Source organism: Rhineura floridana, chromosome 17 (genome assembly GCF_030035675.1).
Source record: "Rhineura floridana isolate rRhiFlo1 chromosome 17, rRhiFlo1.hap2, whole genome shotgun sequence".
Taxonomy (NCBI): domain Eukaryota; kingdom Metazoa; phylum Chordata; class Lepidosauria; order Squamata; family Rhineuridae; genus Rhineura; species Rhineura floridana.
The window spans coordinates 3,891,133-3,901,719 of record NC_084496.1 but is presented as its reverse complement, the minus strand read 5'-3'; the positions used below and the strand labels follow the sequence as shown (position 1 = coordinate 3,901,719).

At 44.7% G+C, this 10,587-nt stretch overlaps 1 non-coding gene across 1 annotated transcript; it reads left to right on the top strand.

Annotated features, from left to right (window-relative positions):
- Positions 1 to 2,253: 2,253 nt before the first annotated feature.
- Positions 2,254 to 2,321, top strand: TRNAA-GGC (transfer RNA alanine (anticodon GGC)). Its single transcript has one exon. It is a non-coding gene; the product is annotated as a tRNA-Ala (tRNA).
- The last annotated feature ends 8,266 nt before the right edge of the window (positions 2,322 to 10,587 follow it).

The following is a 10,587-nucleotide window of genomic DNA, read 5'->3' as shown; positions in this document are numbered from 1 at the left end:
GTGTGTGTGTGTGTGTTTAAAGTAGCCTGTTGTACACAGGTAACATTTACAGTCATTGCATTAAACCATTTTGCTTCTGTCCCTATCCATCAGTGGCTTGCAGACCTCAGAAGGTTGTCCAGAAGGGAATGTGGATCTCAAGCTAGAAGGGGTTCCTCTCTATTGGACTAATGCATAAAGGATCTGTAGTGTTGCAAAAAAAAAAACACATTGTGGATGGAGTAAATGAGGCTTCCAGAATTTGGAGAGAGAGTAAGGGGGTGCACTCAGGGACACCATTAATACGATCCTTGAATATGTCTCCAGAAACCTTGGAATCTGGAGTGGGAGCGAGGCTTTTGTCTCTTCTCACTTGGAGCAGAGGGCAGCCCGAGGGACTCAGCAGGAGCTGGTGACAATCAAGTCACCGACTCCGAGTATGATGGTCAGTTCTTCAGCTGCATAGCCCTGCCGTCAGTTCCCCTTTTTTTGGTCAAATTTCATCATGTATGCATAGACTAGGAGTGGGGAACCTTGTTTCAGCCTGAGGGCCGCATCCTCTTCTGGGCAACCTTTGGTGGGCCTCATGCCAGTGGTGGGCGGGGTCAGAGAAAAAATTGGGTGGAGCGACAAATGTAAATTTTACTTTGTACGACAGGTTAGTTTGTACACATGTTCAACCCCCACCCACAGTTCTCTATTTTCTTCTATCCAGGCAAGCAAAGGGCATTATCAGAGGCCACTGACACCCCCTCCATTCACTGCCACTTTTCTTCTCCTGTGAAACTGAGAGATATCCTCCTCCCCACCCCTATGAAGATTTTTTCTTGACCTAGCATCAGTCTGATGGAGCCACCATATTTTTTCCCAGAATGCCTTGAGGTAAAGTAACATCTGAGGGATTCAGGGGGGAGATAGCATCACCATCTCAGGTGACAGGACTAGAATTAAGCTTAAAAAGAAAAAGAGGTTGCAAAGTCACATCAGTTCCCCAAAATATTTTAACCATTTTGACCCTCAAATCACCTTCTCTTTCAGTTTGGGGGTCCCCGAATGCCCCTGATTTCAATCTGCAAATTGTCACTTGAAAATTTCCATCTCAGGCTTAAATTTTTAACCTCAGATTTTTGTTTTCTTGATTAGATTGTTGCTGATGTCTTTGGCATTAGGTTACAATTATGTCTGAAAAGGAGAAGGCAAGCACACTTTGATGAAGTCGTCGTGAGACATTGGATTGCGAAGCCTTAAATCACACCGACAGAAAACGGCGACGTTTATGAAGTGCTTCAGCACACGTTCTGGTGGAAATTATGTTGACATTTAAGTGTTTGTATCAAATCGTTTGGCGGGACAGCAGGGTGCTCCATTTCTATGACTCGAGATATTAATTAATTATGGCCTAATTATAATGCCACGGCCAACGCTGGAGTGTTTTATAATGCTCTGTAGTGTAAACACGTATTTCAGAATGATTTAAGAGTCTGGCTTTTGACGGCTCAGGTAGGAGTGAGCAAAAAACCACCCAACAACATTCTGAAATCTTGATCCAAATCTTGTCTCTTGCAATCAATATAATCCAGCTGAACCATCAAGAATGTTAAATACGTCTTCCCTTTATTCCTTACCAAAGATTTAAAAGCTTCATGCTCTTTTTCCTTTGCTTTCCACCATGCCGGCCCTTAAATCTTTTATCACATTAATGCCGGGGGCTAAACGCTGTGAAGTTTGTATCCTGCCACTCTAGCTACTCAACCAAATTAACAGAATGCATCTCTTGTGCTTGAGCAACTGACGCAGCAAATGACCTCCTTTGAGACGGTCTGGCCCAGTGCACTTCAGAGGCAGAAATGAAGCCCTGCTTTCTACACTCTCTTCTTCTCCTTCTTTTTCAGGGGTGGGATGTTTGTCTGTACAACTCAGAGAAGGAAGAAAGGAATCTGCGAAGGACAAAAGTGGGACGGAAATGACAGCTGGGAAGATGAAGGAATGGAAGAAAAGAAAACTGATATGAATGAATGACTGGCTCTTTGTATATTTGCAAACTGCTTGGCGGTTTTTATTTGCGATTAAGTGGTGCACAGATTCTGTGAAATAAAATAAAAATTCAAAACTCATGTCAGAGAGGGAATGGAAGAAATCGTAGCACTGGAGGGGGGCACTGTTGTTTAAGTATGCATTGGCTAATGCAAAATGTCCCTAGGTGCCTTACAGTTAAAGCAAACTCTTGTTGTTTGTGAACTAAATGTAGGCATTGCCTAATGCAAAAGGGAAGGGCCATAGCTCAGTGGTAGAGCATCTGCCTGGCATGCAGAATGTTCTGGGTTCAATCCCCAGCATCTGGAAGTAGAGCTGGGCAAGAAAGTCTGCAGAGCTGCTGCCAGACAGTATTGACAATACTGAGCTAGGTGGACTCAATGCAGCTTCCCTTGTTGTTAAAAGCTTAGAGATGTTTCCCTAACAATATCCCAAATACATTAAAAATCTCTTCCCCCCTCCCAAAAAAAACCCCATAGCAAACTTGTCCACACAGTGAGATGTGAGCATTTCACCCAGCCCTAGAAACCAAGCATATAATGGTGGACAGATATTCAGAAATGAAAGAAGCTGGTTTTGCATCTCCCTAATCAAGTGTGTTTGCTGAGCGTTAAGCAATGTGAATGCATTAATTGGCCATCCCACCCAACAGAGCTTCTTCATTCTCTTCCAGAGCATGCTGGCGACTTGCACAGAATTGGAAGTAAATAAATCACAAATGACAGTGATAAATGATCGGTGCAAGATGTGTCAGGGCGCAAGCCGGCCTACACTGAATAGTATATCATGCTGAAATGCACCCAGCAATCTGGGGGAGGTTCAGGAACCTCCAAATGTTAGTGACAGGTAAGACCGGGGGGCAGGGGAGGCTCTAAGAATATGAAGATTTTGTTGCTGTTTTCTGCTTCCACTGGCATAATTTCCTTTCTTTCTGTACATTTCTGCACAATGAAACTCTCCCCCCTCGTGAAAACCTTCTGTTGCATTTAGTTGGTGTGTTGTGAAGCCTACACATTGTAGTAAAGCAGATGTTAAGAATTCTGAGCAGTAGGATGGCTGGGTGGCCTACTTTATAGAAGATGGTCCTCCATTTGAAGAGCCAGGGCTGGCACCAGCCAGCCATGAGACCTCTGGGACCAGTGCACCATAGGTCCTGCTGCCCCCTGTGTGTGCTTGCACACACACGCAAACTTGCACTTAAATACACCAGGTTACTTCACCTCACACATCAGCACACATGCTTCCCACCACCCAAGATGGTGGTGGGGCCGTCAACACACCCCTGCTGCCAACTTGGCTGATGGAAGGAATGTGCTCTGGCACTCTAGGTGAAGCAACCCAGTGTATTTAAGCACCCGCTAGCTGTGCATGTGTGCAGGGGTGATGTTGGCTGGGAGAGCAGAGCTCCTGATCCACAGTCCACACCACCGTCTGGTAGCAGCCTGTAACCCAATGATGATGGGGATCATGGAACCATCCCACAGGGGCCCTTGGCCACCTGCAGGGCCCTTGGTCGGTGTCCGACCCGGTCACTCGCTGGCGCCAAGCCTGTGAAGGGCTACCTGCTCTGTGGTTCAATGATACACAGCCGTAAGAAGGGGTATATTAAATAGGAAGGGAGGAGAGATTTGATTCAGTTCACATTTAAAGGTAAACCTGCCAAATTAGCATTTTGTAAAACGATATGCAACATGATATTTGCACTTCTCCAAATGTTGCAGCATGGTTCTTGAGCCACGTGACGTGTACAGAAATGCATATACTAGGGTAAATGCACCTATTAGTGAAAACATACAAAAATGCATTATATTGGGGGGAAATTGCTTGCCAAAATGTGTAGTATATAGTAGTCAAAACTGCATACATAAATGTATTTATTAGGAGAAATTCACAGTAAACTGCTGATCAATTTTGCGGGGGGGGACTGCAAATTGCTGCAGGAATGTGGAGAACTGCATTTAAGGGTTGCATTCGTAACAACTCATAATAGACCCACTATTATGGTACAAAATGCAGCGGCGCGTCTGATTACAGGCGGCCACCGTAGAGATCACATCACTCCTGTGTTGAAGGAGTTACATTGGTTACCGGTTGTGTACCGAGCCCAATTCAAGGTGTTGATCTTAACCTTTAAAACCCTATATGGTTGTGGCCCAGCTTATCTGAAGGAGCGCCTCCAGCATCGACAGGGATGCCGCTCAACAAGATCAGCCTCAGAAGACCTTCTCTGGATCCCACCAGTCAAAACAGCTAGACTGGTGAGGACTCGAGAGAGGGCCTTCTCAATTATGGCCCCCACCCTATGGAATTCTCTCCCAAATGATCTATGCCATGCCCTGTCTATAATGAGCTTCCGCCGGACCCTGAAGACTTGGTTTTTTAAGCAGGCTTTTGGAACTGGCTAGTTTTACTGTGTTCTTAAACTTTTAACTGTTTTATATACTGTTTTAACGTGTACGTCACCCAGAGTGGCTGGCCAACCAGCCAGATGGGCGACTAACAAATCTCATAATAATTAAATAATAAATAAAATAAATAAAAGTAATATACCTAAGTTAGCCATGGCCATTAATTTCAATGGGTCTACTTTTCAGAAAAGTTAGATGAATGCAACTCTTTAAAAAATGCAAAACTGAGAAAAGAAAAAATGGACAGATTTGCCTGTCCCTAAGTGTGGCGTAGTGGTTAGAATGTTGGACTACGACCTGGGAGACCAGGCTTCGAATCCCCACACAGACCTGAAGCTCGCTGGGTGAGCTTGGGCCAGTCGCTGCCTCTCAGCCTCAGAGGAAGGCAATGGGAAACCCCCTCTGAATACCCCTTACCATGAAAACCCTATTTATAGGGTTGCCATGAGTCGGGATTGACTTGAAGGCAGTCCATTTCCATTTTCAATATTAAGCAAAATGCACACAAGATGTGTACAAAACAGAACAGAACAAGAAAAAATCACAGGCTGACGCAGAGGCGGGGAGAACTGACCTGAAGATTGAAGAAATGAGAAAGGAAAGCCCAAAATTAACAGCTGTTTTCATCGTCATCGATCGGATCACCACAACCAGCAGAAGAGAGTATGGGGAAAAACAAGCCTCTGTGGTGTGTAACTCTTTGTGTCAGTCATTCAGACGCACAAATTATTCTCCCCTGAAGGTTCCAGAAACCTCCCTACTAGGGTTGACAGGGAGAAAATACAATTAAACGTGAAAAATAACACCTTTTCAGTGTGACAGCTCTCCATTTTGCATGCAGGGAAGTACGCTTTCCGAGGGCCAGGATTGCCACTGAAGGAGATGGCTGACTATCAGGGGTGAGGGTTAATTGGTGCATCTCAAAGATGGATAGTAAATATAGCCATAAATTAGTCAGAGAGCTTATTTATGTCTACTGCCAACTGCTGTCCTTGCGTAGCGCGGGGCGCTTCATCACTGAAGAGAAAGGGAAATGCTAGTGCGGGGCTGGAAATGGCAGCGCTTCCAAGATTCATTTTTACCCCAAAAGCCCTCTCCTTTCAGCAGCCAAAATTGGTATTGGACTCCACTGAAGTATAGTTCCAATTTTCCTAGCGTGGTATCTATCAAGCAATGCCAACAAGGCTGATTCTCCTCGAGTGTGTATTTTACTTGATCCAGATTTCTTGAGAGAAAGGGGAACGCATGGCTGCCACTAATATCTCTACGGGATCAGGCAATTGTGTGGTAATTTCTTTAGGACGAAGAAACCCACCCAACCCAAGATCTATCTTGACTAGGGACAGGCAAATCTGTCAATTTCAATTTCTCATTTTCCCAGTCTTAAGTTCAGTTCTCCGCATCACCACATCCATTTGCAAATATTTTAAGCCCTCGTTAAAATATATCAGCAATTTAGTGTTGATTTCTCCTAATCTACACCATTTTGTATGCAATCGCACCTAAAATACACATTTTCGCAAAGCAATGTTCATGATAATGACGCCGATGATAATTTCTTCCCTACCCTTCACTGTGAGGTCCCAGGGTGGGTTGATGATGATGATGGATGATATAACAACAACAACTACAATAATAATAATATGCTGCTTACTTGTCCAAATGGCTTCTAAGCAGTTTAGTTGCCTTGAGGCCTTTTTTTGTATGATGTGAGTAACAAATGTAATAAATAATAATTACATAATTAATAATAATCTGAGGAGTGCAGTTGCTGGGCATGGATGTATGGGAGGAGACAGCCCCTTAGATACCCAATGATCCCACATTCTGAGCCTTTCATAGGGACAGAGGAAGCTGCCTCCTACCGAGTCAGACCATTGGGCCGTTTAGCTCAGTATTTTCTACACTGACCAGCAGTGGGCCTCCAGGGTTTCAGGCAGGCAGTCTCTCAGCCCTACTTGGAGATGCCATTGGGGATTGGGATTGGGACCTTTCGCACGCAAAGCAGATGCCCCACCACTGAGCTACTGCCCTTCCTGCACAAAACATTCTTTTGCTGTGCGATATAATATTCTCTTGCTCCATTCAGCTCCATAAAGAAACAATAATACAAAAGACATAGAAGGAAATCCGGTCTGTTTATTGGGAAATAAATGCCTCATCATTACACAGTGGCCTAAAGATAATACAGATGATTAATCTACGTGCTTAGCTTCAACTGCCCCAGCTGAACTAGGCCTTAAGGGTGACAAATAGATTAGATCAGGTTAAGAGGCAAAGCAACCAGGAGAATCCCTGTGCTTGTGTAGAACCAGCAAGCCAAAGGGTCATACATGAGCATTCAATTCTGGCTGCAATGACGTTTTCCATAGGCGCCTGGAGCTTTTCTTGCAAGATGCTCTGCAAAGCTTGCTGTGGTTTTTCCCTTACAGACAGGGTATGTAGAACAAGTTGGCAAAAAACAATCCCAATGTCACTGCTTGTCACATCCAAGCTTTGCAAGAAGAAAGCCTCCATGAAAGTCACATTAGGGATGGGCAAGAAATTGACGCAGTTTGCATTTAAAGCGAAATTGATCAAATCTGTGCTTTCTGAAACAACGTCAGAACCGAAACATAGCTATCCTTCCAAATTTGCACTTATCCGAATTTTGTGATGCACTTCCCCAACCAAAATCGAAATAAATAAATATCAGTCATTTCGTTCCCAACAGCATCATAACATCTCCAAATCTCAGGAGTGAGCCTCAGCTTTTGGCCTGCATGCTTCTGCAGGAATTGGTCTTCTCCATCTTGAAACCTAGTTTGGCTGACACAGTAAGTCTTAGGACTGGGCTTTAAACATTAGGTTATTTACAGCTGGGATTTATGAGCATGTTTTCCAACATCATCCAGCTTTTTTTCCCCTAGTGACAAATACCTTAGCATCAAAAGGCAACGTCTCAGCAGACACTTTAATAATAGAAATGGCCAGCAGTCAAAAGCAATCGGAGAACTTGTTTTGGTAGAAAGAGTTTGCCTTGCAGTTTTATTTTTCTACTGGGGTCCAACTTTGCCACCATTTCCTCTTTCTTCTAATAAAATATTCATGGGGTTGCTCCTCCATATACAAATCACCTCTTTGGAACCTCTCCAGCCAACAGATTATTCCTCCCTCCCTCCCTTAAAAGATTAATTCAACAGTAGTGTGTTTTATAATAAACAAGTGGAGCTTAGAAAAGCACATTCTTAATCAGGTCAACGAATCCTCACCATCCTCATGGTAATCTCTAATAAGGGTATGATACTGACTAATGATGGGCAAACTTTCCTCAGCTCAATTCAGAATTAGGTCAACAATTATCAGCATTGTCAAAGAATGGCTTGCGGTAGAGATAATGTCTGGTTCATAATTAAGGACGCTTCTGAAATTCTCCTCATCCTATTTTTTCCTGGACAGTGGAGTTCCGAATTATGGGAGCCCTAGGCATTGCTTGCATGTAGATCAGAAGTGGGGAACCTTTGGACCTCCAGATGTTGCTGAACTACAACTCCCATCAGCCCCAGCCAGCATGGCCAATGGATCATGGGAGTTGTAGTTCAGCAACATCTGGAGGGCCGATGGTTCCACATGACTCATGTAGAGCATAACCAAATACAGACCATGTCAGGACTGTGCTTTTAAAGTCCCACTTTGCAACACTGAGTGTTCTTTCTTGAACAACGGTGAATTCCATGTGGCTGTCTTCATTGCAAATCCAACACATGATTTTCTGCTTGTCTGCAGGGGCTCCTTACTAGGACCTGGAGGTGAGGGTTCAAATCCCCACTCAATCCTGAAGCTCACTGAGTAACCTTGGGCTGCTCACCTTCTCTCAGCATAACCTACCTCACAGGGTTATTGTGAGGATAACATGGGGAAGGTGGAGAACTGGGCACACCTCCTTGAGCTCTGTGGAGGGAAAGTAGGGTGCCGATGTCACAAATAGATAAATAAAAGTTCTCAGGTAACACCAGGGTTGAGGAGGCTGTAGTCCTCTAGATGTTTCTGGGCAACAACTCCCATCATCCCTGAACATTGGCCATGCTACCTGGAGGGGATGGGAATTGAGGTCCAACAACATCTGGAGGGGCAAAGGTCCCTATCCTTGGGTTACACTAAAGCCTTATGGACACAGACATACTTGTTGTGTGATTCAAAGCCTGTTCTAAGCTTTGGAGAGATCAAGGGTTGGGGAGTAGGGGTGACATGTGAGAAATGGTCACTTGAAGTCAAGCCTTCATCATGAAGCCATGAGAGAGGGGGAGGGAAGGAAAATTTGAGTTCTATGTTTTCCCTGTTGTGGCACCTTCATTTACAAAACATATTTGTCAAGTCTTTTCCTAAGAATAATGCAGGGATGCGGTTTGCCATCACTCTTCTTAATGGGACTGTCTTAGTCTTACGGTAAACAGCCATAACTCTAAAGGCTTTGGTCACTGTAGGGTTTTCACCAGCCAATTGAGTGTTGTTGTTGTTGGTGGTGGTGGTGGTGTGTGTGTTTTAAAAAGTAATTTAAATTTATCATGTAAAATACATTGGGGGGGATTTTTCCATCTGCCATCCCTAACTGCAAAGAAATCTGAATGCAGAGGGCATTTGGGAAGGGGTGAAAAACACAGGGTGCATAAATGAAATGGAAGTGAAGGCAGGGTTCTCTAAATCCTAAGGGTGTAGGGAGCCAACAGGCTTTGGCTGTGAACACTCCATACCTGCAAAATGCATTAATTAATTAATTGATTGATTGATCTGTTGGTGGCTTGCTACTTGAAGGTCTCTAAGCAATTTACAACAGAATTAAAAGCCAAGATAATATATCATACATAAAACAAAAATAAAATAGTAACTACCCGTATATAGCCACAGAAACCTTTGGCAGCACACAGACATGAGGAACCTATGGCTCTCCAGCTGTTGGTGGACTCTTCTTCCCTGGTCATTGGCTATGCTGGCTGGAGGTGAGGAGAAGCTGGAATCCAGCAACATCTAGAGCTTCTCGTGTTTCCCCATCCAGGCTGCAAAGCTTTGAAAACAACCCTTCTCATTCTCCCTCACCTTCTCCAAAGATCATTATTCAAAGGTGAGACTCACTGAAGCGGGCACTCCTCAGATGGAAATGATTGTGACTGGGGAAATTGAACATATTCATGTAAACACCTGTGAGGATAAGGGTGCTGTCTATAAATTCTCTGTGGGTTCTTTTAGGCACACAACCCCAATGAGATGTCTCAGAAAGGAAGGGCCACAGTTCAGTGACAGAGCAACTGCTTTGCATGCAGAAGGTCCCAGGTTCAATCTGCGGCAGGGCTGGGCATCTCCCTTGCCCAGCTGCCAGTCAGTGTAGACAAAACTGGGCTAGATGGACCAATGGTCTGACATGGTATAAGGCAACTTCCTGTGTCCCTATGCCTTTTAGGGAAAGGGACGTAGCTCAGTGGAGGAACATCTGCTTTGCGTGCAGAAGGATGCAGATTCAGTCCCCAGCATCTCCAGGAGAGAACCCTGTAAGACATTCTGGAGAGCCACTGCCCGTCAGTGTAGACTGTGTAGATGGGTCAAGGAGCAGGTTGGCCTACAGGAAAGTAGATGGCTCCTCGGGTGGTTTGGTAAGTGGGCAAAATGGGATAGGTAGCTGATGAGATGACCAACTCAAGGTGCCCCTAAGTAAGCTTTGTCTGAGGAAAAGGCTGGAGTCACCAGCTTTTAAGGTCACATCAGGGACAGCCGATGTGGGACGCTCCAAATATTGATGGTGTCCAACTCACATAAACCTCAGCCAGCATGGACAATGATCAGCCATGATGAGATCTGAATTCCAAAAACATATGTAGGGCCACAAAGACCCCAGTCCTGCTTTACAACTTTCCAAAGCTATGGGATCCTATCATCAAAAATTGTCTGAACCCTGATTGTCTAGGCTATTGCAACCCGCTCCTCTCTGGCCCTCCATCGTCTCACCTTTCACCTTGGTCCCCTCACCTCTCTCCACCTCTCTCTCCTGCCAAAGAGGATTCACCTCTCTCATTGTTCTGGTCACTTGAGGCCCCATCTTAAAATCCTTATTTTAAGTGATCCTTACACCATCCACTTCTTGGTGTGGAAGGATTCCCTGACTGGCTGGGACATGTGAGCACTCTGCCTATTGCCT